We start from the raw sequence: 4112 nt of genomic DNA on the forward strand, positions 1-4112 counted from the left end.
AAACTCCTTTATGATGTTTGCATTAATCCTGGTAATTAGTGAGGTAAGCTCTTCCCATTTTCTCTTTCTGATATTGGTTTTCATTTCTAGGCACCCGTCATCAGGTAGCTGGAAAGGGACTTCTGGATATATCTTTTTGTCATTCATCCACCCAAGTTGCATTTGATGGTACCATGATCTGAACTTCCATCGATCATATTTGTTTTCACCTTCTTCAACCATGGGTTCCTTTCCTCTTCTTCTTTTGAAACTTGAAGAAGATGCCATACTTTCCTTGATGATTACCCGAATAGAGGTTGAGGGTTTATGAAGAGGTATGGTTAGTGTGATGCACTCAAGGTGAAAGGGTGGTTTGAAAACAAGGTAGTGTTATGGAAGCAAGTGAAGAAAGATGATTAGTTCCACAAAGATCACGGTTGTGGGCCTTGATTTTAGAGAATATAAGAAGTGAATTTCTGAAGTACAAGAAGTGTGAATCTTGAGTTCATGTGCACGGTCCAATTGAGGCTATTTATAGTAAGCTTTAATGAAGACTGGATGGCTAGGATTTCTTGGGAAAGTTTATGAATGAAGGGTTTGCATGTAAAAAAGAATGAGGACAAAAGTTTCCTCTTCATAAGGCATGTGGGGTCGATCTTCTAAGGGCTTCTTCCAAGGTTGTGCAGATTTTCATTTCCAAGAAGAATCCTTCCAAACCATGTGGCTTACTTTTTGTCCTCATGCTATCTTCATCATCAGTTGCCTTGTCCGTTTCATCATGCTATTCTCCTGCATACCTATCCATCATGTCAAAACAAAGAAAATAATATGAATAGGTGGCGGTAAATTCATGGCAAGCAAAGCTCAAATTTAAAACTAAAATTATGGCTAGTGTTCTTCATGATTGTTTATCCATCCGTGACTACTTTTGTGCTTTACATAGTTTTGGAGGATACCAAACTTAGTGTTTGGCTCTATGGTTCAAAGTGTTTCTTCCTCCAAGTTTTATCATTGAGATCTCAATGGGATTATTGTCACTTTTGGTTAAACCATCATGAGAAACACTTTATTTTTTTATTTCTAATCATGAACTAAAAATTATAAACATGGTTGTACTTTCATGAGTTTTAAAACTCACAAAAACTGTGACTCTCATGACTTGTTCTTGCAATATATCACAACACCAAACTTAATGTTTGGCTATATATTCCAAAAAACACATGTCAACATGGCAATATGATCATCATTTTGAAAGGTATCTTGGTGTGTCAATAGGCACACTAAACTTAGAATTAGATCATATGCTTTACAATGTCATGGTTAGTTGTCAACATTGTCTATGAGAACTTGAATTCATGTTAGAGCAACAATGATTATTTATGCTAAAATATTAAAAACAATGAAACTAAATCATGGGCTGCCTCCCATGGAGCACTTCTTTAGCGTCATTAGCTTGACGATTGGTTTGCTATTAGGGTGGATTATAATGCTTGAGATCCTCTACTCTCACTGTGAAACTGTTTCTATTTGATTCCTTGATGATTTTTAAGTGCTCCAGGGAAAGGACTTTTCTAATTGTGAACACTTGAGGTAACTGGGATGGAATGGTTGGAAGATGGGGTGGGATTGGTGGATGGTGGATTGATATCACCTTGTCTCCAGGGGAGAAACCTTCTGTAAGAACCTTCTTGTTTCTCCATCCCCTTGGCGGTCTCTTCACAACTCTTTTCTCTTCTTCCAGTAGTGCTCCATTGACTCTTGTTGTGTTATGGAGATCCTTGTTAGCTGCTCTTCTTGATTTATGTGGCTTCAGCTCTTTATTGAATTCTCTTGGTTGCTGTATCTCTTGAAATTCTTACTTGTTCACCAAGGACTGTTTCAGTGGTTCAGCTGCTGATTCACTGTTGCTTTCCCTAGTGCACATGTTACTGTGATCATCCTTTGGCTCCTTAGGTTCTGGCTCAAATTCGGATGTAGGTTTGAACACATAGAAGGTGAGACGTTCATCATGTATTCTCAGAATCAACTCTCCTTGTTCCACATCTATCAGGGCTCTAACAGTGGCTGGAAATGGTCTCCCCAGAATAATGGGATGAAGAGAACTTTCCTCCGTGTCCAGAATGACAAAGTCCGTGGGGAGGAAGTAGTTCCCCACTTTTACCAGCACATTTTTTACTAATCCTTTGGCTTGCTTCTGAGTTTTGTCTGCCAATTGGATGATTACATCCGTGGATCTCATCTTATTTATTTGCAACTTCTTCATAAGAGATAGAGGCATCACATTTATGCTAGCTCCTATGTCACAAAATCCTCTGTGAATTTTTGTTTCTCCTATGGCACATGGAATACGAAAGCTCCCTGGATCTTTTTTCTTTAGGAGTACGTCCTTCTGAATAAGAGCACTGCATTCCTTGTTCATCACCATTGTTTGGCCACTCTTTAGGTTGCCCTTCCTGGCTAGTAGATCTTTCATGCACTTGATGTATGTGGGCATCTGTTGGAGAATTTTGATGAAGGGAATGTTGACACTGAGAGATGCAAACATATCTAGGAATCTTGAATATGACTTTTCTTCCTCACTTCCCTTTAGTCTGTGAGGAAATGGTGCTTTTGGCACATAAGGTTTCAGAGTTTCCTCGCTTGTTGCTTCTTTCCTTTGTATAGATCCAGTTTCTTGTTCCTTTTTCTCCAAGTTACTTTGGGAACTTCCTTGGCTGTGCTCTGTTGGTTTGCTGGTATCTTCATTTAGAATTTCTTCATTTACAAGTGTAACTACCTTACACTCTTCCCATCTCACCTTCTTCATTTTCCCTCTTAGATTCTTCACAGTGTCACTTGGAAAACTATCAGTGGGCTTTGGAATCTGCTGTGAAAGATGTTCTACTTGAGATTCTAGATTCTTAATAACCTCTCCTCAGCTTTTTATACTTCCTCTCACCTCTTCCTTGAATTTCTTCATGTCTTCAAATTCCTTGCCTAGCGTTGTGAGTATAGCTTCCATCTTGGCCATTCTGTCCTCATCATGTGGTGCTGATTGGTTGAGAGTGGTTGTTGTGACTTTGGTATGGTGGCTGTGAATAAGTGTTTTGTGTGGTTTGGTATGGTCTTTGGTTAGATTTTTGGTGAGTGGAGTTGTTGTACTGGGATGGATTGTGTGGTCTGTGGTCTTGGTTTTGTTGGTTCACCCACCCAAAGTTTGGGTGGTTCTTCTAACCAGGATTATAGGTTTTAGAGTATGGATCATTAGTTTGCCTAAATGAATTCCCAAGGTAATTAGCTTCCTCCCAGTTAACTCCTTCTTCTGTCTCTAACTCTTCCTGGGGTGATGATTGAGTGTGGATAGCTATAGCTTGATTCTTCTCCATTTTCTTGGTTAATTCAGCCAGTTTCTTGGTGATCATCTTATTCTGTGCCAGGATTGCATCCATATGGTTCAATTCTAAGACTCTCCTATTGTTGCTTCTATCCGAGGCATAAAAATACTCATTTTCAGCCACTGTCTCTATAACATCAATGGCTTCTTCAAAGGTCTTCTTCTTGTTTAGGGAACCTCCAGATGAGTGATCTACAGCTTTTCTTGATTCACAATTCAGCCCTTCATAGAAGATGTGAATTTGCACCCACTCATTAAACATATCATGGGGCATTTCTTTGTCAAATCCTTGAATCTCTCCCAGGCTTCATAAAAAGTTTTACTATCCTTTTGTCTGAATGTTTGCACTTCAGTTCTTAGCCTGTTTACTCTTTGTGGAGGGTAGAACCTTGTCAAGAATCTGTTCATTACATCTTCCCAGGTTGTCAAGCTTTCCTTGGGGAATGATTCCAGCCATTTTGATGCTTTGTCCCTCAAAGAAAATGGAAACAGTAGCAATCTATAGGTGTTAGGATGAACGCCATTAGATTTAACTGTATCACATATCCTTTGGAATTTAGTGAGATGCTCATTAAGATCCTCTTGTGCAAGTGCACCGGATTATCGTCAAGTAAAACTCACTGTAGAGTGAGGTCGAATCCCACAGGGATTGGTAGATCGATCAACTATAATTGGTGAATTGTTCTAGTTGAGCAAAATCAGAATTTAATTTGGATTGCAGAAAGTAAAATTGGCGGGAAACTTAAATTGCAAGAAATTA

At 39.1% G+C, this 4112-nt stretch overlaps 1 non-coding gene across 1 annotated transcript; it reads left to right on the plus strand.

Annotated features, from left to right (window-relative positions):
- Positions 1–3612: 3612 nt before the first annotated feature.
- Positions 3613–3715, plus strand: LOC112724554 (small nucleolar RNA R71). Its single transcript, XR_003163711.1, has one exon. It is a non-coding gene; the product is annotated as a small nucleolar RNA R71 (small nucleolar RNA).
- Positions 3716–4112: the final 397 nt, after the last annotated feature.

Source organism: Arachis hypogaea, chromosome 11, assembly GCF_003086295.3.
Source record: "Arachis hypogaea cultivar Tifrunner chromosome 11, arahy.Tifrunner.gnm2.J5K5, whole genome shotgun sequence".
Lineage (NCBI taxonomy): Eukaryota > Viridiplantae > Streptophyta > Magnoliopsida > Fabales > Fabaceae > Arachis > Arachis hypogaea.